Genomic DNA, 12,459 nt, shown 5'->3' with positions numbered 1-12,459 from the left:
ATATATACTGTACATATACAAACACACGCACGTACGCACACAATGTAACATCTCTAGATCTATCAGAGCATGCTTTGCTTGTAATGTAGGCAGACGGGGTAATATCAGTCTATTCACCACCATGCCTGTGAGCTCCGAGCTATTAGTAAAGAATCTTCCCTCAACCAGGAGACAAATTGTGACCTGCGGAACCCACTGGAAGGCGGCGTGTTGTTGACAACTGTTGTGCTATACGTGACTACGGGCCTTATTACTGTAAATATCTTGGCACTTTTGGAGGTGCCCTATTAGAGCTAACAACTACATATGGTAGCTTTGAGCCTCCACTGGAAGCTCCTATATATCTCCACAGGTCCATAATTGGCTTTTGGTTGTGCTCAGGCTCATTAGGAGCATCAAGCAGACATCCTCTGCTCCGCTCTCATTGTGCTCCCTCTCATAGGCTCATTGGCAGGGGTGTGAAGTAACCAAGTACGTGTACTCAAGCACTGTACTTACAAAAAAGTACAATCTTTCTTCCAGGGACGTGCTGTGCCCCTGATTCAGCCCGGGAAAAAGAGTTGGAGAGGCCCTCATTGCGCGCTCTAGAGAGAGATCTCTCTTTAGCGCTGCTGCTACTCAAAGATTTGCCATTTCAGATCATGACAAGTGACAAGCCAGTGGGCCAATTACATGAGTTATATTTCGTCGTTGTCGGGTGGAAACCTTGTATGTCCAAAACCGTTTGTTTTGTATTTATCATTTTAAAAAATGATTTAAACTAGTGAAAACAGCCGATCTACAAGCACACAACGACGCGAGGCGTTGTGTGCTTGTAGATCTGCTGTTTTCACTACTTTTGTGCGACGGCCTTGTATGATGAAGCAGGGCTTTGCTTTGCGAAAAAATTTATAAATTTGAAACTTGGAGATACGAGGTTTCTGCCCGACAGCGACGATATACTTTGTTGGCCGCCCAGCCCCCAAAATGGAACGAATACCGACAGTTTATTGTTTTTTTCCCCTAATGGCCGGCCTGGCCGTTCGGGAGTTGTCCTGCTTTTCCCAATGGCCAGCACGTCCCTGCTTTCTTCTGTGCAATTTCTTTCTTCCGTGCAATTTCCAATAATTTTACTTCTACTCCACTACATCTGAGAGGAAAACATTGTACTTTTTCTCCACTACAATTATATGCACACTTTAGTATACTAGTTACTTTTGTAGATTTTGATTAATATCACAGAACACACTAATCACTTCAGCCCTATATGTATTTTGGCCATTTGTGAATAGCAGATGTCGCCATGCAACACATTGTGAGCTTGTAGATCTTGTAGAAATTCTTTTTATAACATTTTGAACGTGTGAAATGGGGCATTCTACACAATGAGTACTTTTACGTTTGGTACTTTTAGTATATTTTGATGCAGAGACTTTTTTACTGTTACATTTTGAATATGGGACTTCTACTTGTAACAAGGTATATTATGCATTGCGGTATTTCTCTTTTTAAAGTTTTATTTTGGGGCTTTTATGCCTTTATTTGATAGGACTGACAGGAATTGGGGAGAGAGATGGGGAGTGACACGCAGCAAAGGTCATCGGGATCGGGATTCGAACCAGCGACATGCTGTCGCGCATCAGAGCCTATGTGTTATGCACCTGGACCGCTAGGCCAGCAGGCGCCTACCTGCATTGCAGTATTGATACTTTTACTTAATTAAAACGTGAGACAGGGGAGGAATCCACCAAAAGGAGTTTGATACCAGTTTGAGCATTCGTTTTAGGGGAAGCTCATCACTTTCACTCCTCTAAAGCAGTGGTTTTCAACCTTTTCAGGCCGCGACCCCCAAAATAATCATATTTTAACTGGGGACCCCCCACCCTGACGAGAACTAATTGAGGCATTACATTTTGTCTAACACGGTGTTGCGAGGCGTTGTGAGCATGTAGATCTGCTATTTTCACAATTTCTGCCTCCAATATTTGACAATTTAGCCAATGTTTCATGCGTCATTTTAGAGGTATTAAAAGTCCTTAAATTGTCACATTAAAAATTTGCAGATAACCTCTATACACTTAAACTTTATGTTGGTTTGTTTACTGTTGAGTTAGAAAAGAATTAATGTTGCACATTAAAGGTAATCATCTGGGGACCCCCCAAAATAATTTGGGGACCCCTCTGGGGGTCCCGACCCACAGGTTGAGAACCACTCCACTACATTGCAAAGACATATTGTACTTTTGACTCCACTCCATTTCTCGGGAGAGCCCCCGACCAGGACTTATATTATGAATTAACCACTTAAGCCCTATTTCTAAAATTGTGAGAATTTAGGATTTTCAAGCTCACAATCAGCTATTTTCAATATTTTTGAACATTTATATTTTTCTTTCTCAAAAAATTCGCTTCAATACAGCAATAAATTGATATAAAAAACCTAATGTAATTTGTCCTTTCGAGGCCAGTACTCAAGAACACATTTGACTGAGCAACTTGTGTACTTTGTCCACCACGGTTTCATACAACACAGTTAATGGGGTGCGACAAAAAGCTGTATCAAAATGCAAGACAGCAGACAGACAGACAGACAGGCAGGCAGGCAGGCAGGCAGGCAGACAGACAGACAGACAGACAGACAGACAGACAGACAGACAGACAGACAGACAGACAGACAGTAACAACCAGCCTATATAATTTCCCCTCCCCTCTGTTGCCAAATCCCAATAATTGGAGATGGCTGTCGAGACTGCCTCTGTGCTTAATTGGGAGGAAAACAAGCCAGCTTCTATGGATATGGGGGAGAGGAGGTGAGACAAAATGGCTGCTTGTAGCCAGTGATCCTTTTCAATGATTAGCATTGTCCATTCTGCACATGCTGCAAGTGCCAGTGATTGATGGTTCCAGCCATCACGGCAGGCCCTTATACGGTCTAAGCGGCTAACATAGAGGGAGGTCTATCAGACTCCTTCATGTAATAAGATAAATGTTCTCTCCCACCAGGAAATACTATGTGGTGATTTAATAACAGGGAAAGCCGTTACATAAGGATGTTTTTGTGTAGGCTGAAACAGCCACAGAACATGCATGACTAACGCTATATACAGTTAGGGCTAAATTGTAGGCGTTCGGTTGAGTTCAGTTGAGTTCAGGTTTATTTTCGGATTCTTAGTTTGGACAAATATAAAATGAGAAATACATAAATAAATATAGGCCTATATAAAAATATATGTACATACAATTCATGCAGTTTTAAGTTGATTAACATCATTTACAAAATAATTGTAATAATAACAAAACAAACAACATAAACTGATTATATATATCCATTTGGTGATTCACAGGCAGGTTAATTGTCCAAGTCCCTGTGCGTGCACGCACACGCACGCGCACGCACACGCACACGCACACACACACGCACGCACGCACGCACACACACACACACACACACACACACACACACACACACACACACACACACACACACACACACACACACACACACACACACACACACACACAGGTACTGTAAGTGTCAAGTGTCCTACAATTTAAAAAAAATGAAGTTGATTTCTTTTTTATGTATTTTTTATTTCATTTTACTTTTTCTCTGTTAAGCACTTGTGCTTCATTTTATGCTCTGTAAAGCACTTTGAGCTGCATTTCATGTCATGAAAGGTGCTATACAAATAAAGTTTTATTATTATTATTATTATTATTATCAGCTGATATTGGTGTGCCCAATATGGGGATTCTTTCCAAGGAACCCAAGGTAAAACTGAGGTAGCCTCACTTGGCCTGCCCTAATGGGAGAGTGTGTGTATGCTGTCTGTGTGTGTGTGTGTGTGTGTGTGTGTGTGTGTGTGTGTGTGTGTGTGTGTGTGTGTGTGTGTGTGTGTGTGTGTGTGTGTGTGTGTGTGTGTGTGTGTGTGCGTGCGTGCGTGCGTGCGTGCGTGCGTGCGTGCGTGCGTGCGTGCGTGCGTGCGTGCGTGCAAAGTTTCACCTTGGTCGGTCCAGTGGTGTCCGAGATTAGCTGATTAGCTGTACACAGCCCATACAGGCAGGCAGACAGACTGGCCTGAAACAACCCTTCAGCTTGGCCTGTGCAGCCAAGTCGGTGATTAGTGGCAGGAAGAGAAACACTGGACGGCGGTCCCCTCGTTTGTCAGTTTCCTCATGTGTCAGTGTCAGCCCTGTGTAGTTTAAAGCCACTGGCTGAGGAATGGGGGAATAGCCGCGGCCGGGCAGTGACACATGCATGCACCACATGTCCCCGCTCTCCACACCACTGGTTCTCAACCTGTGGGTCGGGACCCCCAGGGGGGTCCCCTAATAATGTTGGGGGTCCCCATCAGATGATTGGCTTAATGTGCAACATTGTTTTCTCTCTCGACAGTAAACAAACCAGCATAACGTTTAACTGTATAGAGGGTATTTAACTGTATCGAGCACATTTCTAAAGTGACAATTTAAGGACTTTTTAATACCTCTAAAATGACAAATTAAACTTTGACCAAATTGTCAAATATTAGAGGCAGAAATTGTGAAAATAGCCAATCTGCATGCTCACAACGGCTCGCAACGCGAGGCGTTGTGAGCATGTAGATCTGCTATTTTCACAATAGAACCATGTTATACAAAATGTAATATCTCAACTCTTAGTGCTCGTCAGACGTCAGGGTTAAAATATGATTATTTTGCGGCCTGAAAAGGTTGAGAACCACTCCTCTACCTCATTGGTCTCCCTCATGCATGAGGTGGATGAAGACTGGAGACGCCTACTCTCTCTCTCTTCATCAAGCGTGTCATCTTCCAGCCACTCAGCTTGGCGTGGACACTCGGTGCCATGGGGTTGGCGGCATGTAAAACTGGCACTGGCTGTTCTGCTTCCACAACAGTTACAGTAGGGTGCATGTCACGGAGCGTCTGTGGGCCAGACAGGTCTCTGGACATGCTCCAAAAAGTTGTTTCCAAATAAAAATCCATCTCAGATGGTGCAGCTCAATCTGAACCTGGACAAGATAGATGATTGTCTGAAAGCCCAGCTTGACACCTCCTCATAGATGGCATGCCATCTACCATAAGCTTAGTGGCAGGGAATGGTGGCTATCCGGGGCCCCATGGATTTTGACAGTGCAGGATGGCATGCCATCAGGGGGTGCTTGGCAATAGGGAGAGGTGACTTCCAGTGGTCCCTGGGGTGTACAGCCTGTTGCAGTACCATCGCTGTCCATCAGCTGAGCTTGCCGGCAGTCTTTTAAGTGGTGTCGTTCACTCCCTCTGCAGAGGAATACATTCTTCTAGTAGAGTGCTGCTGCTGTGACACCCCGGGGTTGAAGAATACTTCTGGAAAACCCTGGGGTTGGCATGTGTGTGGTCAACATTACTGCTCTATGCAGGCTGCATCCTCGGGGCACGCTGGTGCCATAGTTTACAGTTTACAGTTTAGGCATTTAGCAGACGCTTTTAATCCAAAGCGACTTACAATAAGCAGATAACATCACAATAATAAACAAGATAATATGTCAGTACATCATCAACAATATAACAAATGCAAATGTATATCTATCTAGAAAAAACACAATATAATCAAAGTTCTAAAAACCTAAAAACAAATGCTAACTAGCTTCATGTATGGTCATTGATTTTTTCTGTAGTGCTAAGGGTTTAGGTGGAGTCTGAAAAGGTGAATCTTCAGTCCACGGCGAAAGCTAGCAAGTGAGTGCGTTGTTCTAAGTGCGACAGGGAGTTTATTCCACAACTTGGGGGCCAGGAGGGCAAACTGTCTCGGACGAGTGGATTTTTGCCCTGGAGTTTTTAGCGAGGGTTCTGTCAGCATCCCTGTGTTAGCTGATCTAAGTGAACGGGTGGGGGTGTAGGGGTTGATCAGGTTTTGGAGGTATGGAGGAGCCATACCTTTGGCTGCTTTGAAGGTCAGCATCAGTGTTTTGTATTCAGTGCGGGCCGCAACCGGGAGCCAGTGGAGGCTGCGGAGAAGGGGAGAGACATGTGAGAACTTAGGCTGGTTGAAGACCAGTCGTGCCGCGGCATTTTGCCATCAGACCAGCAACAGATGTTAATGTCTTCGGTGGTATACAGTATTCTGTTCCCGTCACCCAGCATATCGCCCTCCACTTGAAGATGCTGCAGGAATTCCTCAGTATTCTCTTGTTCTGTCATCCCACTTCTGACCACCGATGTAATCATTGGTGGGTTGAAGATCCTCAGGAAGGGAAATGGAAGTAGGGATGGGCCGATATGAAAATATCATATCATGATTATTGTGACAAAATAAATCACGATTTACGATATTATCGCGATAATCAAAAGCCATTATCCTGGGGCGGAACATTTGCCAAAAAATAGCAGATCTACAAGCTCACAACGCGTCTTATTGCGACGAGAGAGTGAAAATAAGACTGTATCAACGTACGGTACATGTAGTACCTTTTACCAATTATAGAGGGTTTAAGTGGTACCGGATATGCAGCTCGGGCCAATAAAGGGTGAATTGATCCCAGTGCATGACGGAGGACGATTTCACGATAAATTAAATCTCCACGATAAGATCGCGAGTGTTTTTCTATCACGATAATATTGCGTATCGTCCCATCCCTACATGGAGGAGACTATTTTTAAAGGTAGTGTTCGCAATGAAAATGGCTCCAATGAAATGCAGCTTCATTGGAACAGAAATGCTAAAAAACCCCAACCACATATGGTTTCTTATACACATATATCAAAACAAATGGCTACATGAAATAGCACAGAAAAAAGCAGAAGAAAAAAATAAACATGGAAAACACACAATTAACACAACTGAATTCAACACACGTGGTGCGCCCTTAGGCATGCTGGGAAATCCTTCAAAGCTGAATTGGCACGTACGTACGCTGCCAACGCTGTATGCAACATGTTCAGTTAACCAGGACTCATTGGGTCTGAGACAAAGAATAACAGCTAGCCTAGTTACATTCTACTGTACTGTTAAATCCTCTGCTAACGCACACAACATGCACACGTTTTCCAGAGAGTAGCTTTCAAATCTTAATAGCGTTTCATAACGACGGCACACACCGTGAATGTGAACACGGTACATGATGAATTATGAACATTCTGTGCGAATACGAGGCTTCAGTTTGTGAATAATGCACAGCCTACATCTCGGCAAGCTACAATGAAACATTCAATAGTCTCTGGGCTATACGGTATTGTACGAATATTGTATCGTCATTAGTGGCAGAACATGGCGAGAGGTCAGCGGGTATACGTGTTTGTGGAGTACACTTTTTGTGTTTGCACCTGTCGGTGCAATGCGAGCACATGTGTTTGTTTGCATGTACTGTAGCGTTGGCTGTGTGAGTGTGTGTGTGTGTGTGTGTGTGTGTGTGTGTGTGTGTGTGTGTGTGTGTGTGTGTGTGTGTGTGTGTGTGTGTGTGTGTGCGTGCGTTTAAGCCAGTTAGGCCTAGAATTATGTAATGCTTTAACTGTTGAAAAATAGCAGATATACAAGCTCACAGCGCGGCACCGAATGCCACGCTGTGAGCTTGTATATTGCTATTTTTTTTAAATTGTGTTGTTTTTTTTGCAAGTCTTTGAATATCTTTTTTTTTTTTTTATATATATATATATATATATTTCGCCAACCCCACCCAGGGTGCGGGTGCTGATGACGCGGGTGGAGGAACACGCCCCCAGCGCCCACAGCTTCCCCCGGCGGGAATCGAACCCAGGACCATCTAGCTGTGAGGCGAAGTGCTAACCACTGCATCACCGTGCCCCTGTTTGAATATCTTTTTAAAAGCAAACAACAAATGTCAAATATTTGCTTCTGGGTGGTCCCTGGAACAACATATTTTGAGATCGGGGGTCTGCGGCCAAATGCATGTAATGTTGGGGGTCCTTGACCCAAAAGTTTAAGAACCACTGATTTTGAAGAAGGATTTAGAAGACATTTACAGACTCGGGTCAAAAATATTCAAAGACTGTTCACGATTTTTCAAAAATAGCAGATCTACAAGGTCACAGCGTGGCACCGAGGCTTGTATATCTGCTATTTTTCAATAGCTAAGGCATAAAATAATGTGGTTCAAATCTAACATGATGACACAGATTTGGGTCACGGTCGAAACGGTTTAATCTGCTGCTTGCTGGTCTGGAGGGAGAGAGCCTTTTGTTTTGTTAGTCGTTCACACGCTACAATGCTTCAGTTATCCCATTGTTAAGAGAGACTGTCTACTGCACCTGTAATTATTTCTAAAGCTAGAGAAGCTTAACTAATTACTCCCGGCAAATGCCCACCCACCCACCCTTCCCAATGCAAATAACATGGCAGTGGAGAAAGCACAGGGCAGCAGGAAGCTATCAAAATGAGGCCCGGGTGGAAAAACAAGAAACTGCCAATCAATACTAAATTGGATTCTCGCCATTATCTTATGCGGGCCTCTTTCTGTGCATCCATTTGACAGATAATAACTGTAATTAAGCTAATGTGTTGTCCTCACTCGCCGGAATGTGTGGAAAGTGCAAGTACAAATAAAGACCACTTTGAACCCGGGTTGATGAAAATCACATTAACACACAAGCAACGATTTATACGTTCACACCCGTCAGCCAGCCGCTCTTTGACAGGGCAGAGGTGAGGCGGCGGCGTTGGACGACTGTGTTTATTTTTATGTAAATCACCATACCGTCACACGTCGGGTGGAATAACCTTTAGCCTATAAACTCAACTGACTCCTCCCATCTTAGGAAACCTTGTATGTCCAAAACCGCTACTTGTTTTCAGGAAATCAAAGAAATAAAATAATTTAAAAAAAGTGTTCCAATCGATGCAATGTAGTTATGATTTAGTTACAAGCTCGTTAATACAAATACTAAACTGCTACTTTTTGCGTGACACTGTTGCACAACGAAAACCGGGAAAGCATCTGCGTCGTTTTAGATTCTAGCCTTGGAAATTCAAAGATAGCAGACATACAAGCTCACAGGGCATCGCTTCGTGCTGAGCTGCGAGCTTGTACAGTACATCTGCTTTTTTGAACATTTTTGAAAGATCTCGAAAGTGTGCGAACTACTGATTAAAGCGCCATTCCCACCGGACACGATAACTACCTGTTTCCACAGGAATTTACTGTAGAATTAGGTGTGCGCATTACACATCCGGTATTATTAATACAGGCTACTGCTTTGGCTGATTATGATTACGTCACACTCGGCTCGGCTCATATGGACGCAGCTGCTAACCGGAAATGCCGCCCACCTTCTGAGCAATGGGTCGCTGGAAATTTGTTGATAACTATATCATTAATACCATTGATTTTTTGTAATAATCGGTGTGATAATCGGTGCGCCTCGGCCGCCGCTCCGATACGCCACTGTTGTTTCCAGGGCGTTGCCGCGGGGTGAAAAATGTCCGCGGCCTGTACGCAGGGGGGCAGTTCTCCATTCCAAAACCAGGTTAGCATTCACCGGCATCGGCAGGTTAGCATTCACCAGCATTAGTTTTACTGAGGTTAAATTAAGGTTAGATTTGGTGGTCGGAATGGCGATGTTTCTGAGTGGCGATGTGTAACTGTCCGCAGCCGGTGTGTGTTCCCACTAGAACGATTTTTTAAAATATACTTTTATAGTTACTTTTATAATTATATACAATTATAGTTGTCCTCAGTGTGAATGGCCCTTTGGAATGCATTATTCTGTAGAACTGGCCTCAGGTCTTAACAGGTTAAACAATATAAAACGTTGAAACAGATATACAGAAGACAGGTTTCTGCCCCGACAGTCAGCGACGACAGAAACCTCACCTTGGAATATGAAGTGTGCGATACAAACGCTGTCTATTTGCATATTACTGTTATTTATTATTCCCATGTAGACAGCTGTCAGGGGCACCCAGGGACCCAACGGAGGTTGGGGTTCAGCAGACAGATCTACGGTGGTAGGTATTAATTACATCAGGACATCTGCGAGGCCGTCGATGGTTCTGTAGATACAGAAACACCTCGGGCCTTCAGAACCGTCCCCGCTGTGAGGTGCAGCAGCAAAGATTTCACACTACACTGGAGTGATGATGGAGAGAGAGAGAGAGAGAGAGAGGGGTGGGTACATCCAGGGGCGTCACACGGGGTAGGAAAGTGGGACTGAGTTACCAGGGCCCAAGGTGGAGGGGCCCTAGTAACTTTAGCTATTGAAAAATAGCAGATATACAAGCTCACAGCGCCGCGCTGCGAGCTTGTAGATCTGCTATTTTTGAAAAGTCGTGAAAATGTGCGCAAATCTTTGAATATATGTATTTTTTAAGTGAACATTTGTAACTCAAATTTTGCTTCTGGGGGGTCCCTGGAACTAAATATTTTGAGATGGGGGGTTCCTTCACATGAAAAAGTTTGAGCATCACTGACATGAAAACATAGGTTTCTTAAGTTGGCACACATTTTCACGATTTTTCAAAAATAGCAGATCTACAAGCTTGCAGCGCGGCACTCGGTGCCGCGCTGTGAGCTTGTATATCTGCTATTTTTCAATAGTTAACATTCATGGGGGGCCCGCAGTGAATCCTTGTACCCAGGGCCCAGAATTTGGTGTGACGCCCCTGGGTACATCACTGCTTATAGCGTGAAGAAAAAGGGAAAGAAAGAGAAAGCAGCAATATAAGAATAACTGATAATATATACCCTCTGTAAGCTTGTAGATCTGCTATTTTCAAATGGCCAAAATTATAGGGCTGAAGAGGTTAAGGTATGTTTTGTAACAATACTCAAAATCAACAAAGTAACTATAGTAACTAAGGTTTTCAAATAATTGTAGTGGAGTAAGAGTATAATATTTGCCTCTGGAATGTATTGGAGTAGAAGTAAAAGTGCATAAAATGATATATACTCCAGGAAAGTAAAAGTTCCTCAAAAAGTGAGTAAATGTACTTAGTTACATAAAAGTATATAACATGTTATTGTGTGTGTGCGTTTGCGCATGCGCGTGCGTGAGATCAAACTGCACTTTATTAAAAAGGGTTGATAATAAAGTGCAGAGAGTTCAACCACTTCACAAGTCTGTTCAAACAGAGAAACAAACACAAACATGTAAGACAACACAACATATCACAAAGACCGATCAACAGGACCCCACTATGCACAGAAAAACCCTCTTAGCGACGGGGGCGAGGCAGATTTTTTAGTGCGGTAATGACTGAGGGGACAAAACTCCTGCTAAAGCGAACCTTGTGCCACTTCAAGTAAAGACCCGAGGGTAAAAAAAAGAAAGTATAGGGTTTAATTGGTTAAGCGGTTAATTATGAGTCGACTGCCAGCTGTTAGATCTGGATATTTCCAAACTATGGCATATTGGTTCTTAGGGGCAAGTGCTTTAACCCATTTAGGGCCTAGAATTATTTAATGCTTTAACTATTGAAAAACAGCAGATATACAAGCTCACAGCGCGGCACCGAGTGCCGCGCTGTGAGCTTGTATATCTGCTATTTTTGAAAAATCTTGATTTGAAGTCTTTGAATATTATTATTTTTAAAAGCGAACATTTGTAACTCAAATATTTGTCTTCCGGGTGGTCCCTGGAACAACATTGAGATGGAGGTCCACGGCCAAGTACATGTAATTCTGGTTGTCCTTGACATGAAAAATTTGTTGACGATTTTTCAAAAATAGCAGATCTACAAGCTGCGAGCTTGTATATCTGCTATTTTTTAATAGTTAAAGCATAAAATAATGCTTAAAGTGGTGAGAATCTAACGTAAAACAAAGATGCGTTACGGTTCTCAGTGCTTTAATGAATTAAATCACAACAAGCCTTCGTTTGGTTGAATTATGATGAGCAGAGTGATATACAGTGCATAAGCTGGGGATCACACAGATAAGAGGCAGCCGTCACATCATACAGCAGATAAAACTGAACCCAGCCTCCAGTGTCACTGCTGTCACAGTCAGGGGCGTCACACAAGGGGTAGGAAAGTGGGACTGAGTTACTGGGGCCCAAGGTGGAGGGGCCCTAATAACTTTATCTATTGAAAAATAGCAGATATACAAGCTCACAGCGCGGCACCGAGTGCCGCGCTGCGAGCTTGTAGATCTGCTATTTTTGAAAAGTTGTGAAAATGTGTGAAAATCTTTGAATATATGTGTTTTTTAAGCGAACATTTCTAACTCAAATTTTGCTTCTGGGTGGTCCCTGGAACTAAATATTTTGAGATCGGGGTCCGAGGCCAAATACATATCATCTTTGGGGTCCTTGACATAGGTTTCTTGCACACATTTTCACGATTTTTCAAAAATAGCAGATCTACAAGCTCGCAGCGTGGCACTCGGTGCCGCGCTGTGAGCTTGTATATCTGCTATTTTTCAATAGTTAACATTCATGGGGGGCCCGCAGTGAATCCTTGTACCCAGGGCCCAGAATTTGGTGTGACGCCCCTGGTCACAGTGCTGTGATTCCAGCAACGCACCAAGAACAAAGAGAACCATGCCGTTC

The sequence above is a fragment of the Nannobrachium achirus genome (assembly GCF_963921795.1).
Source record: "Nannobrachium achirus genome assembly, chromosome: 17".
NCBI lineage: Eukaryota > Metazoa > Chordata > Actinopteri > Myctophiformes > Myctophidae > Nannobrachium > Nannobrachium achirus.
This window is presented reverse-complemented; position numbering follows the sequence as displayed.